We start from the raw sequence: 11,834 nt of genomic DNA, 5'->3' as shown, positions 1-11,834 counted from the left end.
AGTCGAAGTAAGGCAGCTGTAACCATGTCATCTGTGATGTGAGGTATGTCGAAATTAAACACGTCACGTGGCATACCAACTGTGGATTCTTCTATCTGTCTCGATGTGGCGCAATGATCGTGGAAAACATGTTTGAAGTGTTGCGCAAACAAAATGCATTTCTCATTATCATTGCTGGCTGTTTCCTGTTCTAAGAACATAGAGCGCGGTAAGCCGGTTTCGTTTCGTTTCGAGTTAACAAACGACCAAAAACGTTTTGGATTTCGGCGAAGGTTCTCCTCGGTTCGTCTTACATATCGAGTATAGAGAAAGCGATTGTAGTGGCGGTATCTATTACTGTGAAAATTTAGCTGGCGTTTAAAGTAAGCAGAACGGGAGTTGCAGTATTTTCGAAGAGCAGCAGATCGAGCACGCTTGAATGCACGTAACCGACTATTAGACCAAGGTGGCTTCTGTGTAGGTCGTTTAGGGGGAACAGCACAGGAAATAGCGAACTCAACTGCTTCGCTGAAATACTCTACAGCATCGTTAACATCGGAAATTGCATCAAGAGCGCGCCAATTTGTGTGAGAGAGTAAATCGTTCAAAACGTTGTAATCTGCTCGTCGAAAATCTGGGTAATGCAGTACAGCAGACTCTTCAAAGACGACTGGTGTCAGTATTCTGAGAGAAACTTCAATGGCGGGATGATCAGCGTCGAGGTCCGTAAGAGGTTCAATCGGCGATGAAACGGTGGTGATTGGTGTGGCAATATCATTGGCGAGAACAAGATCCAACAGGCGAGCATTTCGATTCAGCAGATCGTTGATTTGGTTGAACCCGTTTAGATTAAACCCGTCAAAAAGAGCGCTGCTGGCGGTTGACATATGCGAATGCAATAGATCAATGTACGGTAAGCCTTTCTCTGAGAAATGCCACTGAATACCGGATTGGTTGTAGTCGCCAAAAAGAAGTGCAGGAGTGTGAGGATCGAAACGTGATGAAATCGAGCACAATGAGTCTACATGTGCACATATGCTCATAAAATCATTTTTCCGATCTGGTGGCAGGTAAATCACACCAATACTGACAGCAACTTGTGGCAGCTTGACTACAATCCAAAGCTGTTCAATGGTGTCAGAGATCGGTGAGGGATCGATGTAACAATTCAATTTTTTAGACACAGCTATCAAGACACCACCTCCGCGAGTTTTATGACTGTTAGCCGGGGACCGATCGGTACGAAAAACGGTATACTGATGTCCGAAAAGTTGAGTGGAGAAAATTTGATCGTCGAGCCAGGTCTCTGTCAGAACGATGACGTCATGTACTGCTTCCATTACAGACAAAAAGAATCCATCTATTTTTGTCCGTAATCCACGCACGTTTTGGTAATAGATGCTGATGCACTCAGACGATGAAGTAGAGCAGGGTGGATGGCTAAAATGCATTTGAGTATCAGGAACAGCAGGATTAGAACAAACAAAATACTCGCCTGGAGTAGCAAGTCGAAAGTCCCCACTACCATCACCAACCACAGGACCGGGACGATGACGATGTTGGATGTCAGCGGAGAGCACGACTGGGCCGGGTGGTTGGGGGACTTCCTCAATGCTTGTTACAGGGTGTCCCGGAGCGTGTGATGAGAATGGGTTGACTAAAACATCTCTGAATTGGTGACTAAAGGGATGCTAGGTGTAACTCGTTCAGAAGCACGCATTCTTCGTTGATCGACGAATTCGCGGAACAAAATTCCACTAGGCCAGGTAGATGCATCCAGTGATTTTTCTTTTAACGCAGGGTCAAGTCCAATTTTGAACGAGATGAATGACATTTTAGAGACATCTGCTTCTTTCGGAACCAGCCGTACCACATCAACAGCATCGGACACATCCAGACAACGAGAGATGATTTTTTGTATATCATCGGGAGTAACCAAGGGCTGGAATCCCGATAAGTAAATCCAAAATTTCTGTGGCGCGGGTGGAGTAACGATGAACGGAACAGATAAATCACTCAAGTCGATAGACTTAGTTCCACGATCTGCGGTCACTTGCACGGGGCGACCGTTGTTTCCACGGCGCCGCTTCACTCCTAATTTTGGCCAATTATTACCGATAGAGGGATCAGAAGTCGAACGCTCAGACACTAAATGTTCGACTTGTTTGCTTAGCGATTGGACCAGATCAAATAGTTGACGAACCTGAGCAGATAGATTGGCCGAATTGGAAGGTTGGAACTCCTGATCATCCAAAGTGTCTTTAATGTAAACAGAAACGCTGCGACCATTCAACTCAACTCTGCATTTTGAGCAAACAAAAATCGCTTTATTCTGAGTGAACAGATCCCTGTTCGAGCGATTGTTAAAACCGCAGCACTGTTGACTAATGTGGAAGAAATCATCACAAAAGCCACAACGCACCGGCTCCAGATCGTTGATTAGCAAGTGACACTCTCCGCACAATTTTTTTTCCATTTTTGCTTTGCACGGGTTTATTAGTGATAAAGTGCGGGAGCAAGCTGAGCAATAGGGCACAAAAAAAAAACAAGGAGTGAAGTGTAAGATGTCGCGATACAAAGAAATTAGCCTTCACTATTAAGCACTCGTAGGGCACCAACCGAATTCAACTCCAGTCGAAAGCCGATCTTAATTAATTAGAGTCTCAGAACAGCTAACAATAATAACGAAAAAATTTGATTTTGCAGCCGAAAAAACGGTTAAAAATTCTCTAATAAAAGCGCGTCAGACTCACGAACAGTGTTGCGAGCTATTGTTAATTTAAAAGAACACGTAATCGGAGAACTGAGAGCTTTGAAGCGTCAGGCTAATTTGAATACCACCGTAACCCTCCGACTGACAGATGAAAATCATGTTAGTCAATTTCGTGATCGTGATGATGAACGTGATCTCACTGAAAAGTTTTCAGAGCTACTTTTGGAGCAACGATTAGGCAACAATTCATCCGTTTGGAAGGTTTTATAGAGAATCAAAAATGCTAAATCATTTATTATAGAGTATCAAAAGAGCTAAGCTATTGCGGTTTAAGTATTTTTTCACGCTTTTTTAAAATACAGAAATACACACTTTTTAATATACAACATCCAGGAAACAGAAAAAAAACGCTGGAAACAGCATATACCTTATGATCAAAAAAGAACCGGAATTTTAAAATTCCCGCGCTTGTCCAATCGGTAAACTTTCATTCTCTCAACGTTGGCAACACTTTTATACACATTCTGTCAAATTTTGACGCATATTGTACGATTAGTTTTTGTTTGGCGTCTATACAAAGAAGTTGAAAAATTTTCGTGTGGCGATTTTTATAATGGATGAAAATTTAGAACAACGGCTCGCCTTCGAAGCGCAGAAGCAAGAATAAAGACAAACGTACGTTTGTATGTTTATGAATGAACACTTGTATATGTACGATGTGAACTAAAATGGTAGTTAGAATGGAGAATTACAACAAAAACATTTAAGAAAAGCAAAAACGTATATTATATTATATATAAAAAAGTATGGGGTCCAGCCAGATACCATTAGTCAGACCGAGGGTAATGTTTCAAACCATAGATATAGACATAGATCGATAGCCAATAAAATTTTAGGAAGCTACCTGAAACCTCAGGTCGATAGATAAATTTTAAATAAAGGGTGATTTTTTAAGAGCTTGAGAACTTTTTTAAACAATAAAACGCATAAAATTTGCAAAATCTCATCGGTTCTTTATTTTAAACGTTAGATTGGTACATGACATTTACTTTTTGAAGATAATTTCATTTAAATGTTGACCGCGGCTGCGTCTTAGGTGGTCCATTCGGAAAGTCCAATTTTGGGCAACTCTTTCGAGCATTTCGGCCGGAATAGCCCGAATTTCTTCGGAAATGTTGTCTTCCAAAGCTGGAATAGTTACTGGCTTATTTCTGTAGACTTTAGACTTGACGTAGCCCCACAAAAAATAGTCTAAAGGCGTCAAATCGCACGATCTTTGTGGCCAACTTACCGGTCCATTTCTTGAGATGAATTGTTCTGCGAAGTTTTCCCTCAAAATGGCCATAGAATCGCGAGCTGTGTGGCATGTAGCGCCATCTTGTTGAAACCACATGTCAACCAAGTTCAGTTCTTCCATTTTTGGCAACAAAAAGTTTGTTAGCATCGAACGATAGCGATCGCCATTCACTGTAACGTTGCGTCCAACAGCATCTTTGAAAAAATACGGTCCAATGATTCCACCAGCGTACAAACCACACCAAACAGTGCATTTTTCGGGATGCATGGGCAGTTCTTGAACGGCTTCTGGTTGCTCTTCACTCCAAATGCGGCAATTTTGCTTATTTACGTAGCCATTCAACCAGAAATGAGCCTCATCGCTGAACAAAATTTGTCGATAAAAAAGCGGATTTTCCGAATGGACCACCTAAGACGCAGCCGCGGTCAACATTTAAATGAAATTATCTTCAAAAAGTAAATGTCATGTACCAATCTAACGTTTAAAATAAAGAACCGATGAGATTTTGCAAATTTTATGCGTTTTATTGTTTAAAAAAGTTCTCAAGCTCTTAAAAAATCACCCTTTATATAAAATTGATGGTAAAAAACTGAAAAGGTCTGGCTGGGCCCATCAGTTATATGGAGGGTTAAAATAGAATCATTTAAAAAAATAGTAAAAACTTTTTCTTCAACTTCTACTATGATTTTTCAAATGAATTTGCCCGTTTTTATAAGAAATCGTTGAAAAGGTGAAGTCATTGAAAATTTTCCTAACGATTTGACAGCCCTTGCTGAAAGTATCATCTCTAAACAAAAAGTGCCTCTACATTTCAGTTTTGCGACAATATGCCAATCGCTTTGTTACAGCTTCTTCTTGGACACCATTTTTGTTCAGTTTACGGTTTCCGAGATACGACGGTTTGAAGTGAAGTGCATGCAAAAATACATACGCCCCTTTTAAAAATCCGTCTTGAGTCGAAATGGTCTGCGCATCCGTGCAAAACAAATGTTTTGTCATACTGAAAACGTGTGCAAAAGTTTCTTTCGAATCGAAGTATGTGAAATCTGATGATTCATTCATTATTCATTTCTGGAATTCATTTCTGGAATTGCTCACATTCAAGATGTATTAATCAACACAACTATGCAAAGAGTTCCGAAGCATGATTCAATTGATTTACGAGGAAATGCTCCAAAACATTTAAATTATTCACATGGCACAAACTATTCTGCGGCGAGATGAAGCAAACCATGGTCTTAGCCATAATGTCACAAAACTAAATATTTTGCTATTCGCTTCCGACTATGCTCATCTGCGGTACACTCAAAATAATAATCATATTATAGTTACGTGAAAAGTTATGTGAATATTTTCCACCCTACTTTTCACGTAGGTTTTAATGGACTGGCATTTAAAAGCTGTTTAATGCATAATCCAGTAAAAGTTACGTGTTTCATAGGTAAAATGTAATGTACTGTTCATATCACATTTATCTATCAGTTCATATCAAATTTAGATACCAGAAAATTACTATTTTATATATTGGTTGAAGTCGAAAGGGAGATTCCAGATTTTGATAAAAATCTATGAAATGAAAAATGCCATGAAATATAAAACATTTATTTCAGAAAAATGTCATATAATTCCAATGGCTTCAAAAGCAACTAATAACGTCGTGGTATCTCAAATCGACAAGCCTCCAGAAATCGTTTTTGTTGTCACTGCCATCCAACCGAAGTCGAGATCCAAGAACTCCCACAACACTACCGATGCAGGTTGAAGTCGCATTACATGGTTCCAGTGTCTTTAGCTCCATACCGACGGCCTGTTTGAAGCATTCGGCAGGAGGGGGTAAACTTCCGGACTCACGCAGGCACTCGGTCCAGTTGAACACATGGAAACTTTCATACTGGAATGGTCCGGTCGATGGAGTAAAAAATTGTAATTAAATAACTTTTCTCGCAAATATTTACACTACTTACACTTCGAGGGCCACTGCTCGCCATTTTTAAAATCGAGTTTTTCACATTGGAAATTCACGTAGATTGTTTGACGTTTGGTCAATTCACGTAAACCTTATGTGATGACTATATTCATTTTAGGGGATGTTCGTATAACATTCATTTTCGTCACGTAAAATATTCAATTTGACATTTGAAACCATTCTACGTGATTTTTCAAGTGAATCGAACGTGAATTTTTATTTGAGTGTAGTTTTACCCATTTTTGCCGGCCAATGAAAAGTCGCATGAATGAAACCAGAATGGAAAACCGAATCCTAGCCGAACGAGCACGTGTTTTGCGTTCGTGTCTGTTGCTTTTTTACACACGATAACGTTATCCGCACGTAGTATGCGTGCCAGCCCAGTGCATATTGGCGGCATTCTATTCCGTTTTCCGTTTGCCGCCTCCGGAACACTTCAGTCCGGTGAGTTTCGTCCACAGCTGACCGGTGTTTTTGTTTGCATACGCGCTTCGGCTATGTTCGTGTGATTATGTTCCTAGTCACGACGATCAGCCTTTTCGGTGCGAAGCGAAACGGTCCGTCAAGGGGGAGATGAATTGTGAAAATGTTGGGTGTTTCGATTTTCAGTTACATTGTGTGTAAGGAGCCTGTACTAGGCAGACGAAGTAGTTGCACTGTTCAGTTGGCCGCGTGACTTCGCCGGGTTCGGACGCTTTTTTTTTTGGAGTGTTTGCTAAGGTTGCTAGTGACACAGTTGTGTGGTGTGGTTGCACAAAAAGTGCAGTGTAGTGTGTTGACTAACTGATCAAGTGATCTGAGTGTATTTGTTTTACTTGCAACCTCACGGGAATGCATATGGTTTAAGTTTGGTATAGCAGTGAAACGAATAATAAAAAATGCAACTCACTTTCACCTGAGTGATTTTGCTCTCTTGGTGAATTCCTCCGGTCAGCTCGAAAGGCTTAGTAATCATTAGCAAGGATCCTAACTGTAGAGCATGCGAGGTCAATAAGTAGACAGAGGAAGGCTTCGTAATTTTCGTGAAATTCAGCAGCACCATATGAGTTTGTTTGTGTTGTGTTATTGAGCCAGATTTGCAAGATTTTAAAATTCACGCATGAAAATGGAGTTCAATGATCTTGCCAACGTTTTGTTTTCGCTGTCTTCTTGAATCTATAGACAAAACGAGGAAGAAAATATATGTAATAAATGCGAAGATTTATTTTTAAAATAAGAAAACCGAACGGCGTTTCGTGAGCAGCGCAAGAACAGTCATATTACTGTGGGCCGGTTTGTCGAACGTTTTTACGCGACGCCGCGTTCTAGTTTTACAATTTTAGTTTTCATCTCGCACTCGACGAATTATGTGTGTGTGTTGTGGAAATCGCGAGCGGGTTTGCGCCTCTCTTTTGATTGAACTACAACGATAACCTTGAGTGATTCGTGCTATAAACAAGATTTTCAAGTTGAAACTTGGACTTTTTTTCGCACACTTTTCCTATCCATTTATCACAAGGTACCAATTCAGTGTGACATGTGTTTTTGATCCGTGTTGTGATGGTTTAATTTTCCGGTTTTACTAGTGGTATGAGTGCTTGAAGTAATTGAACAACTAGCAAACGTCACGATCTGGTTCGTGGCGATGGATGATGTGACACAGTGCGGCAGCATGTGTTGCGAATAAATATTTACATTCGATCACAGTGGGAAATTTTATCCAATCCAAGTCGGACAACCAGTTGGACGGGGAAATTTGCGTATGACTTCATACTGATGAAATTTTGTCCGATGGATAAAATCTGTATTAATGAGAAGATTCTATTGAGGTGAGTTCTGGTGAATTTTTCAAACGTTAGTTATTATTTCGGTTTTGAGCAATTCCAGAAATGCTTAGCAGATCATCAGACTCGACCTTCTCCGATTTGGATGAAACTTTGCATATGATATGGCTGCAGTATGGCAAACCATAAGTTTTGAACCGATGGAGAGGTCAGTCCGACTCACGACTGATTTTTAAAAAGGGCTTATGTATTTTTGCATTTAAAAAAAAATGCCTTTTTCAAATCGTTGTAACTCGGAAACCGTTAATTGTACAAAAATGGCGTTCGGGAAGAAGTTTTAGGAAATCGATTGGGCACTCTAAAAAAAATATACACAGAAAAAAATGTTTCAATAATTACAAAATAATCCGAAAAAGTTAAATAAAAAAAATAAAGGTTTCGATATTTTTTGATAATTTTTTATTTTGAAGCTGTTATTAAAACCTACAGATTGATGACTATCCCATCCGTGCCTTTTGAAAAATGAAGGCGTTACAGCTAAAAGAGTTTACGGGTGCATGCAAATGATCAAGTTCTTCGCGTTGTAATTCGGAAACCGTTCATCGTAAAAAAATGGCGTCCAGGAAGAAGTTGTAGGGAATCAATATTGCACTTAAAAAAAATATACACTGAAAAAAAATTTGTTTTTTTCCCAACAATTTCAAAATGAACTAAAGAAATTAAATTTAAAAAAAATCAGGGTTTCGATTTTTTTGATAGTTTTTATTTTAAAGCTCTTATTAAAACCTACAGATTAATGGCTATCCCATTCGTGCCTTTTGAAAAATGAAGAAGTTACAGCTAAAACAATTTACAGACATATTCGAAATTCAAATTCTCGTTGAAAGACAATCATTTAAACAGCAGAATATTATTCTACAGGTTAAAGGCAATAAATTTGTTCATGATATCCTTTCATCTAAAAGTAGCTGTTCTTGAGATACTTGGATATTTAATTATAACACCATTTTTTATACTTCCATGAATTGTTTATTTGCTTGCTATATCTACAATTATTACATGTACATGAATAATTCTTAATTATATTTAAGGTTTTAAGTTTTTTTAAATTGTGTACATCGTCATTCGAATTGTCTTGTGACGATTGTGGTTTCTGAAATCGGAACAAAAGAATGGTATTTCTGTGTGTCTGGAATCATTTAGGTATCCTTATAAACACTACTCCACTCGGTCACATCCCGTTCATATTCTTCTTGTGACACGTAACAAAAAGACATCGTCGTGAATGCATCTCGACGTCTCTGCTCTGCCCATTCGTATAATTGTTTTGCAGTTGTGATTGGGTGTTTATGTAGTTTAGCCAAACTTTCACGTCGTGCCATTCGCTTTAAATCACCCCCGAGTGCATCACATGGTCTTTTACCATGAGAAGTTGCAAAAAAAATGCCACTCAGCATCAATGTTATACATTGATTTGAATTTACAGAGACTTGCAATTTTTTTTCTGTTTTTGTACTGCGAGGCAGTTCCGTCAGATATAAATATTGCTTTTTTAATTTGAATTTTGTCTTTCAAAAATGACGTTCAGAGTGAAATAAACACTTGAACCGCGATGGTATCGTGTTTAAGCACTTCTGAAATCACAATGAAACTTATGTCGTTTTCTATTGATTCCACTCGCTCGGTGCCAGTGTTTCGCCCTGACAGCCGATCAATGAAACGGGTTTGCAAAGTTTGGTTTGCACGCTTGCTGCCCGGAAAAGAAAACGGGTGCAAAATAGTTGCCCGCGAATTGCCCCGAAAGTCCATTTTTTTCGTGCGGTGCAAATCAATGAAACACAGTGCACCTGTTTTGATTGCCCGACTGCACGAAAAGTGCTCGAATCGATCAAAACACTCCATAGGTGTTCTCAATGAAAAACGACATTAAATGTTTAAGCTCTTCTGATTCTCTATAATAAATTTCAAACGGATGAATGGTTGCTTGATCATTGCTCCAATAGTGGCTTTGAACAGCATCCTGAAGCACAAATGAAAAATTATCAAAAACCAAAAATCGAAACCCTGATTTTTTTTAATTTAATTTTTTTGGTTCATTTTGAAATTATTGAGAAAAAAATCAATTTTTTTTTCAGTGTATATTTTTCTAGAGTGCCTTATTGATTCCCTACAACTTCTTCCTGGACGCCTTTTTTGTACGATGAACGGCTTCCGAATTACAACGAGAAGAGCTTGAGCATGCATCCGTAAACTGTTTTAGTTGTAACTTCTTCATTTTTCGAAAGGCACGGAAGGGATAGCCATCAATCTGTAGGTTTTAATAACGGTTTTAAAATAAAAATTTAGAAAAAAGGAATTAAACCCTGATTTTTTTTATTCAACTTTTTTGGATTATTTTGTAATTATTGAGAAAAAAATCAAAAATTTTTTTCAGTGTATTTATTTTTTAAAGTGCCCAATCGTTCCCTACAACTTCTTCCTGAACGCCATTTTTGTTCAATTAACGGTTTCCGAGTTACAACGATTTGAAAAAGGCAATTTTTGTGAAATGCAAAAATACATACCCCTTTTTAAAAATCAGTCGTGAGTCGGATTGACCACTCCATCGGCTCAAAACTTATGGTTTGCCATACTGAAGCCATGTGCAAAGTTTCATCCAAATCGGAGAAGGACGAGTCTGATGATCTGTTAAGCATTTCTGGAATTGCTCAACTGCCATACCTTGAACCAAACAAGCAAAGTAAACAAACATTGTTTGTCGCAGAAATATTCAAGAAGAGTATTGTTACCAGGGTTTATAAAATTAACCAAGGAATTTAATTACACGAAATATGAAATAAATCACTTTCAATACCACCCAATGCTTCAACGCTTTTTTTTAATAAAAAAATTCGTTTTACGTTTATTTGAAACAACAAGTTCACCAAATTAGCCTGGTTGCAAGAGCAAACAACAGAAAGATCGGGCAGTGGCTGAGGTCCCAGTTTGACGAATTTTCTCTTTGCGCGAAGCTTATGTGACTCTAATATTACTCTTTCAGTCATTCACGAAGTGCAGCTACGGGTGGTCTTCTTCAGCTCAGCCCAATTGGTAACTTTTACATAACTAGTTTTGGATTAGTAGTTAAAAAGTGTCATTAAAACTCATGCTCCAATTATTGAACCTCCACAGAAAGAAATTATTAATTTTACAAGTGACATAATTCTTCAAACGATACAATTCATAACTACTTAACTTCTCAAATGACACAATATTCCATTCGTACAGAAATTTACTGGCTCCGAATGTAATTTGCACTCGGCTAGCAAGTGAGACTATATGAATTTATATGCACGATTTACCAGCCAAGCAAATATGTGCTTCTGTGGCTTAGTCGACTAACTGGTGTGCTTTGTGATCTAATGTTTTCCGGCTCAAGTCGCGTTGTTGATGTCGATCTTTTCATTTTTATTCCTTTCGTTTTCAAGCCATGTTATTTTTAAATCACACAATTTTTCATGATCTTGAATATAAATTTGTGTGAAATATAACGCTCCATTTATGTGCATCTGATAAGATGTAAAATCACAAGAATCAAACTGTGTAGTTAGGGAAAACTATTTGAAGTCTATTGAGATGAATCGTTGATGAAATGATAAAAAAACTTCATCCATTGATCATATATCATGCACTTTACCGTTAATCATCGACGTACCAGCAGTATTGTCATGTTCATTCTTTTGCTCAATTGTCACAGCTGCTAGTCCCGCTTCCGTTTTTTATCAATTAAAACAATGTCTTGCATTATTAATAAAAAGCAACGAACGAATGATGACACAAAAAATGAATATTATGAAGGGTAAATTCGATATCATCGTAGATACATTGATAAAAATCGATGTGTTGGACTGAGTTTGATCGCATTTGAGTCAACACTTTAATTGTGTAAATCATTCCAAATTTCATTTAATCGAAATAAGAAACTACATATAACATATTACACTTGAATTTCATCAATCAAACAGCAGATAAGTTTTAATGACACTTCATGTTCAATGGACTGAGCGCTTAAAGTCGACTAGTCAAACAAATAAATATATTATTCGTGAATTTCAACGAATTTGACAAATTGATGTA

General features: G+C 38.1%; 1 protein-coding gene across 2 annotated transcripts in view; it reads left to right on the top strand.

Moving 5' to 3' along the window:
• The first annotated feature begins 6,632 nt into the window (after positions 1 to 6,632).
• Positions 6,633 to 11,834, top strand: part of LOC131435498 (guanylate cyclase 32E) — a 110,676-nt gene continuing 105,474 nt past the window's right edge. For both annotated transcript variants that reach the window (XM_058603466.1, XM_058603464.1), the window contains exon 1: positions 6,633 to 7,763. The gene's annotated coding sequence lies outside the window, so the exon portion shown is untranslated. The remainder of the gene's footprint in view (positions 7,764 to 11,834) is intronic.

The sequence above is a fragment of the Malaya genurostris genome, chromosome 3, assembly GCF_030247185.1.
Source record: "Malaya genurostris strain Urasoe2022 chromosome 3, Malgen_1.1, whole genome shotgun sequence".
NCBI classification, from domain to species: Eukaryota; Metazoa; Arthropoda; class Insecta; order Diptera; family Culicidae; genus Malaya; species Malaya genurostris.
This window is presented reverse-complemented; position numbering and strand designations above follow the sequence as displayed.